The sequence below is a fragment of the Podarcis bocagei genome (genome assembly GCF_964188305.1).
Source record: "Podarcis bocagei genome assembly, chromosome: 18".
In the NCBI taxonomy this organism is placed as follows: domain Eukaryota; kingdom Metazoa; phylum Chordata; class Lepidosauria; order Squamata; family Lacertidae; genus Podarcis; species Podarcis bocagei.
Genome location: NC_138144.1, coordinates 4,036,329 through 4,047,609, shown reverse-complemented (window position 1 = coordinate 4,047,609; position 11,281 = coordinate 4,036,329).

The window sequence follows — 11,281 nt, the reverse complement described above, 5'->3', positions numbered from 1 at the left end:
CCTATATATTAAGAGGAACTGAGAGAAATTAATTCTGTATTAAGGGTGTCTTAGCTGTGCCTTTTTAAATAAAAGAAATCAGATGGTTGGTTAAAACTGCAGCTGTTTTTCTTGTGTTGACTGTTCATTGCCACCAGGGGGAGCCAGAACCTCACCCCGGGATCTGCTAGAGCTCCTCCTAGTGGGCCGGTGGTGGTAGTGCAGCTTCTGCCTGGTTGGCTGCCGGGCGCCGGAAATGAGCCAATGGGTGTCCTCCTGGCTGTCAGGTGACAGAAATGAGCCAGTGGGTGTTCTCTTGGTCCTATATAGCCTCAGGCTGCGTCTTGGCTCCTGGGCCAGTTATCCCTTGAGAGAAGATGCTCATAGATTGCCTCCTCTCATTTCAGACAAGAATTCTGGAAACTGAGATGTTCAGAAGTCTCAAAGAAAAACAACTTGAGTTAAATAGCTCTTTGACACACCATTGGAGTTCTAATTAATTTATTAATTTGTTCATAAATTGTTAATTTATTTATGGTGGTGGTGGTGATAATATAATATGCTGCCCTTCATACAAATATATCTGGGTGGTTCGTGTTATATTTATTATTATTGTTATTAATAATAATAATAATAATATACCGCCCTTCATACATATATCTCAGGGTGTGGTTCCCGGAACACGTACCATATTTTTCCGTGTATAACACGCTCCCATGTATAAGATGCCCCCTATTTTGGGGGACTCAAAATTAATAAAATGGGGAGATTGCCCCCCCCCCCGTGTATAAGACCACCTCCCCTTTTTTAACATTTATTTTACAAACCGCTTGATTGGGTTTGAAACAAACAAACATTCACACACACCCAGTTTACAAAATATAAAACAGTGAAATATAAGAATAATTTTTAAAAAATTTACAGCCCTACTTTATTTTTATTAAAAGATATTTATTGACATTTTCAAAAAAAGTTACCAAATATAAAAGAAAAAAGAAAAAAACAGAAAAAATACAAAATAAAAATAGTTAAAAACAATTCAGTCTTTCCATCCCATATTTTCATTTGCTTATTTCCCGGACCTCCTCACACCTCCCTTTTCTGTATTCCAATTCAAATTTTTAATTCAGCAAATCCCTCCCCTCTTCAATCATCTTAATCTTCAATTTTAAAATATTATAACATTAAGTTTTTACCTGTTAATAACCATTTTCTCGTATTCTCTTATAACATTACAGCTAAAGACCACTTAGTTTCTTACAGCCCTATTTTAAAACATACAAAAGTTAAAACGCTGAAACAGATTAAAATCCACTCGGACTTTCTAAGCCTCTAGGTAGGCTGGTCTGAAGAAGAATGTTTTTTAGCATTCTTGGGCGGTTGGAGGATGGATGGCGGCTAACAGATTGAGGTTGAATCCTGACAAGACAGAAGTACTGTTTTGGGGGGACAGGTGTGGGGGACTCCCTGGTCCTGAATGGGGTCACTGTGCCCCTGAAGGACCAGGTGCGCAGCCTGGGAGTCATTTTGGACCCACAGCTGTCCATGGAGGCGCAGGTCAGTTCTGTGTCCAGGGCAGCTCCATCTGGTACGCAGGATGAGACCCTCCCTGCCTGCGGACTGTCTGGCCAGAGTGGAGCATGCTCTGGTTATCTCCCGCTTGGACTACTGCCATGCGCTCTATGTGGGGCTACCTTGGAAGGTGACCCGGAAACTGCAACTAATCCAGAATGTGGCAGCTAGAATGGGGACTGGGGGCGGCCGCTGAGACCACATAACACCAGTCCTGAAAGACCTACATTGGCTCCCAGTACGTTTCCGAGCACAATTCAAAGTGTTGGTGTTGACCTTGAAAGCCCTAAACGGCCTTGTTCCTGTATCCCTGAAGGAGCGTCTCCACCCCCATCGTCCAGCCCGGACACTGAGGTCCAGCGCCAAGGGCCTTCCCACTAGGCCTGACTACCTCGAGGGGAGAATGCAGGTCTAGGTGCCCCCCCCACTTTGGCCAATCCAACAGGCTCTCTCCATTGCGCTCTGATAGTTAACATCACTTGATTAGGACCTGAGTTCAAATCCCACCCCTCTCAGCCATGATGCTCACTTGGGGTGGTCTTGGAGAGCAGGTGTTCAGTCGCGGCCTCTTGGCCAGGCCTACTTCTCAGGGTTGTTGCGATGGCAGAATAAGGAGCGGGGATTGCAACAAGAAGGAGCCCTACTCCCGGAGACGTATAGATGTTTAAAAGCTTGGCCTAATTTTGCAGCTGCCCCTTACTTAACTAACATCACTAATGAAGCCTATAGATGGGCTTTCTCTAGAGCCCGCTTTGAGACAATGCCCTCAGCAGTGCTGTATGGCAAATTCACGCGGGTCCCAATGCATGCGCGTCTCTGCTCCTGTATGTCTAATAAGGTAGAATCTGTCACACACATTCTTCTATTTTGCGAATTTTATAGTGGAAGAACGAGTTCAACTTATTTTACCGCTCCTATCAAAATTTATACACCTTCAATATTATTTGGAATCCTCCCCCGAAATTCTTCGAAAATACCTCCTGGAAGATTCCTCAAGCTCAATATCATATGAGGTGGCTAAATTTTGCACTTTAGTAATTAGGAAGCGTAAATCTCTTCTGTTGAATGGCACAGTGCGAAGTTCCCTTGTGTAACTTTTTTTTTCCTGAGGTTGTTGTTGATTTCTTGTTGTTTGATCTTGTGGTGTTTAGTGTTACTGGCTTTGGCCGCAATAAAACTTGAACTTGATAAGGAGCGGGGAGAACCGTTTGCACTGCCTTGTGCCCTTTGGAGAAAAGGCAGGATAGAAACGGATTAAATACAGTGGTGCTTCGCAAGACGAAAAGAATCCGGGATTCCGGGATTCTCTTCGTCTAGCGGTTTTTTTGTCTTGCGAAGCAAGCCCATTGACGGATTAGAGGATTAGCGCTATTAGCGGCTTTTAGATAGATAGATAGATAGATAGATAGATAGATAGATAGATAGATAGATTCTTTATTGTCATTACACTAGTGCAACATTGCACAAGTGCAACGAAATTGGATGCCATCCCTTAAAAACAACAAAAGCAAAACAACAACAATCAAACAAACCACCTTCCAACCACACCCACACCCACCCCCAAAAACTCCCAGATCTCACTATCGAGTTACAGCATTCAAAAAGGCCACAGCTCTTGGATAGAAACTGTTTTTCAGTCTATTTGTCCTTGACTTGATGTTTCTATACCTCCTGCCAGAAGGCAGTAGTGCAAACAGACTGTGTCCCGGGTGAGATGGATCCTGCAGGATGTTGTTTGCTTTCCTAAGGCAACGGGAACCGTACAGTTCTTCCAAAGGTGGGAGAGGGTGATCGGATCAGCTGATAAGCGGCTTAGCGGCTTAGAAAAAGGGGGGGGAGGAAAAACCCCCCACAGGAACTCGCAAGACATTTTCGTCTTGCGAAGCAAGCCCATAGGAGATTCGTTTTGCGAAGCACCTCCAAAACGGAAAACTCTTTCGTCTAGCGAGTTTTCCGTCTTGCGAGGCATTCGTCTTGCGGGGCACCACTGTACAGTAACTTCTGGGAGATGATATATAATGAGATGAAAAAAATGTTGAAATATACATTTATAAAGAAAGCAGAAGCCTTTTTACTGGGCATTGAGGGAAGTGATATAAATAGAAAGGAATGTAAGTTGTTTTTATATGCAACAACAGCAGCAAGAATATTATTGGCACAAAAATGGAAGCAAGAAGAATTACCGACGAAAGAGGAATGGAGGATGAAATTAATGGACTATGCAGAACTAGATAAACTAACAGGAAGGATTTGAGATCTGCGGGACCAGAAATTCACAGAAGACTGGTGTAAATTTACAGACTATTTGTGATGATCAGAGTACATTTGTAGGTTTGCCAGAAGTTTTGTGAGGAGAATTATTGGAACTATTGCAAAAATGGATAAAGGGGAGGGTGGTTAGTTAAGATAATTACAGGCAATATGAATTTAAGAAATGCATAAGAAGTGGTTAAAACGGCGGATCATCAGAGGTGCTGAGGGAAGTCCAAAAAAGACTGTATAAGTGGTGAAGTTTTGTGGTATGTATTCTAATTTATATGTTAAAATTAATAAAAATTATTATATAAAAAAAGAGAAATGGAGTAAAATACAGTAAACGAACCATTGCAAAATTTGGCCAGGCTGTCTTGTTATTATGCCCATCGGCTGATAAAGCCTAGCCAAATCTTGATTTTTCTCTCTTCTTTCCTCGGTTTTTTTTTAAAAAAAATATTATTCTTTTTACTGCCTGGCGTTGCCGGTGGATTTGGGGATGATTTGTCAAGGCATAGCAACCTGCCTTTGCCTCCCAGAGCATCACTAATGCAGTAGCTGAATCTAAGAGGGAGTTGGAGAGAGAGAGAGAGAGAAGGAGGGACATCAATAATTGAGACACCACTCAAGAGCAGTACGGGAAAACAGGAGCTGGAAGGATAAGGTCGAAAGCCATTGTGGCTCTTTCTGGAGCGAGGCCCTCCACAAGGACGCAGGAGGGATCACGTCCACAAAACAAGGATTTATTTGTTTTCTACAGAACCGCAAAGACCCGCATCGCCAGCATGAAGATTTCAGGCCAGGTTCCACGTCTTGTCAGAGGTCCCTTTGCCTTCTCATGTATAGGGACACGGGTGGCGCTGTGGGTTAAACCACAGAGCCTAGGACTTGCCGATCCGAAGGTCAGCGGTTCGAATCCCCGCAATGACGGGCTGAGCTCCCGTTGCTCGGTCCCTGCTCCTGCCAACCTAGCAGTTCGAAAGCACATCAAAGTGCAAGTAGATTAATAGGTACCGCTCCGGCGGGAAGGTAAACGGCGTTTCCGTGCGCTGCTCTGGTTCGCCAGAAGCAGCTTCGTCATGCTGGTCACATGACCCGGAAGCTGTACGCCGGCTCCCTCGGCCAATATAGCGAGATGAGCGCCACAACCCCAGAGTCGGCCACGACTGGACCTAATGGTCAGGAGTCCCTTTACCTTTACCTTGACTTCTCATGATCTGGGCACTTTTGTTGATGCAGCCTAGAATTGCAGTAGCCTTTCCCCCCTCCCCCAGCTGTTGACTCACAGAATCATATAAGAGCTAGATGGGACCCCGAAGGTTGTGTACACCAACCCCTTACAATGCCCCTTATAAAAGGATGTCACATAGAGGAGGGAGAAAGGTTGTTTTCTGCTGCTCCAGAGAAGCGGACACGGAGCAATGGATCCAAACTACAAGAAAGAAGATTCCACCTAAACATTAGGAAGAACTTCCTGACAGTAAGAGCTGTTTGACAGTGGAATTTGCTGCCAAGGAGTGTGGTGGAGTCTCCTACTTTGGAGGTCTTTAAGCAGAGGCTTGACAACCATATGTCAGGAGTGCTCTGATGGTGTTTCCTGCTTGGCAGGGGGTTGGACTCGATGGCCCTTGGGGTCTCTTCCAACTCTATGATTCTATGATTCTATGCCTGAATCTCTGTCTTTGGAGGTTTTGAAGCACAACCATTTCCAAAGTCTTGCTTGCGCATCTTCACAAGACACTGGCAGCTTGGAGTAAGCCAGGGACGCATAGAGACTATTTTCACACACCTTGACTTGTTTTCTCCAACAAAAGTGGGGGGGGGGGGAGCTGCAGACCCATGAGCCAATTCGGCCCTCCCTTCCTCTCTATCCGGCCCTCAGAAGTCTGCCCAGGCTTCACCCTTCACTGGCTCTACTGTCTGAACAGAGGATAGACCCAGAAACTGCAATTAATCCAGAATGCAGCAGCTAGACTGGGGACTGGGAGTGGCCGCCGAGACAACATAACATCGGTCCTGAGAGATCTGCATTGGCTCCTAGTACGTTTCCGAGCACAAAGTGTCGGTGTTGACCTTGAAAGCCTTAAATGGCCCAGTATACCTGAAGGAGCGTCTCCACCTCCATCGTTCTGCCCGGACACTGAGGTCCAGCGCCGAGGGCCTTCTGGCGGTTCCCTCATTGTGAGAAGTGAGGTTACAGGGAACCAGGCAGAGGGCCTTCTCGGTAGTGGCGCCCACCCTGTGGAAAGCCCTCCCATCAGATGTGAAGGAAATAAGCAGCTATCCTATCTTTAAATATGAGGGTGAAAGAGGAGAGCGCAAAATATGGTCTGAAGCTCAACATCAAAAAAACGAAGCTCATGGCCACTGGTCCCATCACCTCCTGGCAAATAGAAGGGGGAGAAATGGAGGCAGTGAGAGATTTTACTTTCTTGGGCTCCATGATCACTGCAGATGGTGACAGCAGCCATGAAATTAAAAGACGCCTGCTCCTTGGGGGGGGGGGGGAAGCAATGACAAACCTAGACAGCATCTCAAAAAGCAGAGACATCACCTTGCCAACAAAGGTCCGTATAGTCAAAGCCATGGTTTTCCCAGTAGTGATGTATGGAAGTGAGAGCTGGACCATAAAGAAGGCTGATTGCCGAAGAATGGATGCTTTTGAATTCTGGTGCTGGAGGAGACTCTTGAGAGTCCCATGGACTGCAAGAAGATCCAACCTCTCCATTCTGAAGGAAATCATCCCTGAGTGCTCACTGGAAGGACAGATCCTGAAGCTGAGGCTCCAAGACTTTGGCCACGTCATGAGAAGAGAAGACTCCCTGGAAAAGACCCTGATGTTGGGAAAGATGGAGGGCACAAGGAGAAGGGGACGACAGAGGACGAGATGGTGGGACAGTGTTCTCGAAGCGACCAGCATGAGTTTGACCAAACTACGGGAGGCAGTGGAAGACAGGAGTGCCTGGCATGCTCTGGTCCATGGGGTCACGAAGAGGCGGACACGACTAAACGACTAAACAGCAACAAGGCATGCAAGACACACAGCCCTTTCCAGACACACAGAGCAGTAGCTTTTCCTTCCCACACCCGTCTCCAATCCACAGCCGCCACACTTTTTTTGGCAAAAACAGTAAATAGCGTGATTAATAAAAGATTAGGGCGAAATGCGATGTATTAAATATTTAGATGGCGCAGATGCCAGGGTAGGTGGCAGAGGCAAGTACATCTGGCTCCTGCAATATTTCAGGGGGTGGAGGGGTCCCACACGGCGTGTCGTCCCCCCCCCAACACACCTTGCTCTCCTGATCGTTCCAGGAAACCAGTTAATTCATCTCTTCAGCCTAAGTAAATATTATCCCCCCCCCATTTTTTAAAATTGATTCTCCAATTTTTTATCAAACATTTTTTTTTATCAAACAATTATCCTAACTATAATAATTCATTTTTTTAAACAGTGTTAAATGACTTCCACGAATCCCCTTAGCTGAGCTTCCATATAGTCCATTGTAGCAGTTTTCAAAAACTATTTTCACATAATATTTACTTGGTCAAATTACATCTTTCTTTCTTTTCATTTTAACTTTAACATGGTATTTTACAACATCACAATTTTAAATCCTAGCCCTATTTGGTGTTGTTGTTTAGTCGTTTAGTCGTGTCCACCTCTTTGTGACCCCCTGGACTAGAGCACGCCAGGCACTTCTGTCTTCCACTGCCTCCCACAGTTTGGTCAGACTCATGCTGGTCGCTTCGAGAACACTGTCCCACCATCTCGTCCTCTCTTGTCCCCTTCTCCTTGTGCCCTCCATCTTTCCCAAAATCAGGGTCTTTTCCAGGGAGTCTTATCTTCTCATGGCCAAAGAAAACTCCATGGACAAAGAGAACAGGCTCCATTTGGTACTCGCAAGTAATTCTATTTATGTTATCTTAAGATATTTAACTAAATAATCTTTGAATTTCTTCCAATCCTCTTTGTGCTCCTCCTCCCTCTTCTTCCCATCATCTTCATCTGCCATTCCTCCACTGTTGGTACTTCTTGCAGTTTCCAATTAAGTAAATATTCTTGGCCCTAGTGTATCCTCCTTTGAACATAGCTCAAGCTGGTAGTGCGCTATACCTCTTAATCTCAGGGTTAAAGCCCCACGCTGGGCAAATGATTCCTGCGTCACAAGGGGCTGGAACCATGGGGTCCCTTCCGACTCTGATTCTATGCCCATTTAGCATAGCCCCCTTGATGAGCAGGGAGGCGCACGTGGTCTCTGAGCATGCACAGAGTGCTCCCAGCCTTCCCAGGGATCTTTCCTGTTTGCTGCCTTCTCCAGCAGCCCTCCAATAATCAGATTTGTAGTGTTCAAAGGGAACCCCCTTTATAGAATATATAATGTCTGGATGTTGTTGTTGTTGTTTAGTCGTTTAGTCGTGTGCGCCTCTTCGTGACCCCCTGGACCAGAGCATGCCAGGCACTCCTGTCTTCCACTGCCTCCCGCAGTTTGGTCAAACTCATGCTGGCAGCTTCGAGAACACTGTCCCACCATCTCGTCCTCCGTCGTCCCCTTCTCCTTGTGCCCTCCATCTTTCCCAACATCAGGGTCTTTTCCAGGGAGTCTTCTCTTCTCATGAGGTGGCCAAAGTCTTGGAGCCTCAGCTTCAGGATCTATCCTTCCAGTGAGCACTCAGGGCCGATTTACTTCAGAACGGATAGGTTTGATCTTCTTGCAGTCCATGGGACTCTCAAGAGTCTCCTCCAGCACCATAATTCAAAAGCATCCATTCTTTGGCGATCAGCCTTCTTGATGGTCCAGCTCTCACTTCCATACATCACTACTGGGAAAACCATAGCTTTAACTATACGGACCTTTGTTGGCAAGGTGATGTCTCTGCTTTTTAAGTAGATGGATATGTCTTTTACTTTTTAAGTAGTTGGATAATGTCTGGATAATATAATCCAAATGTTTTGGGGTTTGTTTTAAATCGAATTTCCAAGCAGATGGGCGTTTCCTCCAAGCAGCATGGTCTCTGAGCGTAGACAGAGCACCCCCAGACTTCCCCAGGGAGAAGCTGAAGTCCTTTCCCTTTTCCCCTCCCTCCCTTGATGGAATTCTGACTATATATCCAAACTGGGGTTGTTGTTTTCCTTTGTTCATTTTTAACCAGCCTTTAAACTTCGGAACACTATGGGCAGGACATTTTTGCGGCGGAGAAAGAAGACCCGTAGCTCTGCTTCCAAGAGGCTCGGGCTCAGAAAGAAAGGTCTGTGGGGCCACATTTCAAACCCCCAGGCATTGTGGTCTTCATGGCCGAGGGAGGGAGGGGCAATTCCAGTGCTTTTTTCCTGGGGGTACGCTGGGGTGCGCATACCCCTAAACGTTTTGCGAATCTAAGTCTGGCCTCATTGCAGGGCAGTACTTCAATATTGGTGGCAGAAAGTGAGGAGGAATTGAAGAACCTTTTAATGAGGGTGAAAGAGGAGAGCGCAAAATATGGTCTGAAGCTCAGCATCAAAAAAACGAAGATCATGGCCACTGGTCCCATCACCTCCTGGCAAATAGAAGGGGAAGAAATGGAGGCAGTGAGAGATTTGACTTTCTTGGGCTCCATGATCACTGCAGATGGTGACAGCAGCCACGAAATTAAAAGACGCCTGCTTCTTGGGAGAAAAGCGATGACAAACCTAGACAGCATCTTCAAAAGCAGAGACATCACCTTGCCAACAAAGGTCCGTATAGTTCAAGCTCTGGTTTTCCCAGTAGTGATGTATGGAAGTGAGAGCTGGACCATAAAGAAAGCTGATCGCCGAAGAATTGATGCTTATGAATTCTGGTGCTGGGGGAGACTCTTGAGAGTCCCATGGACTGCAAGAAGATCAAACCTCTCCATTCTGAAGGAAATCAGCCCTGAGTGCTCACTGGAAGGACAGATCCTGAAGCTGAGGCTCCAAGACTTTGGCCACCTCATGAGAAGAGAAGTCTCCCTGGAAAAGACCCTGATGTTGGGAAAGATGGAGGGCACAAGGAGAAGGGGATGAAAGAGGACGAGATGGTGGGACAGTGTTCTTGAAGCTTCTAGCATGAGTTTGACCAAACTGCGGGAGGCAGTGGAAGACAGAAGTGCCTGGCGTGCTCTGGTCCAGGGGGTCATGAAGAGGTGGACACGACTAAACGACTACACAACAACACTTCAATATGAGTAGGAAAATGAGAGTACCCCTAAACATTTTTTTAGGGGGAGAAAAAAAGCACTGGCCATTTTGAAACCCTGGTTTCTCATGTCCTAGCTCACCAGTCTTAAACCAGCCTCTTTAGAAAACCGCTTTGCACGTGCTCAGAGGCCGTGGCGTCCTTCCTCGTTTATTATTCCCTGGTGTTTTTCCCATGACGGAGGAAGCTTTTGGTACTGGGAAAGGAGGAGATGGAGAGCGGAGGAGAGGAAGCGAAGCAGATTTTATTTTATTTTATTTTTAATTGTTGTTTTTTATTGGAAGGCGCCCTTTTGCTGATGGCGGGCGATGGGGAGGTTTGGCTCCTGAAGGCAATCCTGGCTGCTCTTGGAGCTGGAGAAAAGAGAGAGGGAGGGAGAGAGAGGAACAATCCTTTTTCTCCCTCTCTGCCTGCCTGCCTCTCCTGCTAATGCTTGATTGATAGCCAGCATAAAACCTTGCCAGGGTTAGATCAATGGGTTGCAATTATAGAAGCCAACCACTCAGGAGCTGGGAAGGCCGAGGACCCCACGTTACTTTGATTGACAGCGCAGGGAGAGGGGGGGAGGAGGGAGAAAGGGAGGGAGGCAGAGAGAAGCGAGGAGGGGGGGTTAGCTATGCGCGCAAGGGCTTCTGGGAAATGTAGTCCGCTGCTGCTGGTGGTGGTACCTTACTAGCGCATCAAGTCTCCCTGCTCATCACTAATCGTCTGGCTATCTTGGGGTGGTTTAACCATCTTCAACCCCCCCCCACGGGCATAGCCAGGGTTTTTGTTAGTGGGGGCAGAACCTCAGTTAAGTATTTTATTCCTTTAATTTCTTTAAGGAAAAAACAAACCCGTGTATTCTATCATGAGAGAGTTTCTAATTTGTTGATGATGATGTACAAACTGCACCTATGTGATATCTTTGAACGTGTGCAGAAATCACTGGAGTAAGTACTGTACTGTGGTCTCAGAATTATTTTTAAAAACTTGTTTTGTGTATGTAATCCCAGCTGGTACAGGTAGGTAGCTAGATTTTTAAAAAACAAAAACAACCCTGTCAAATCTGTATTATTTTTTTCTGCCCATCCATGGATTGTGGAATGCCTGTGTAAATAAACTGCAACTCTGCTGGGTAAAAAAAAAAGGAAAAGAAGTTAAGTATTTTATTGATTTTTATTGATTTGGGGCCGCGACAACCATAACACCCCCCCCCCAAAAAAAACCTTAAACCTGCTAGTTGCCTGATGGAATGAGTTTCTGCTCTCCTTATTTAGAGACACATTTTGGGTGCCCCT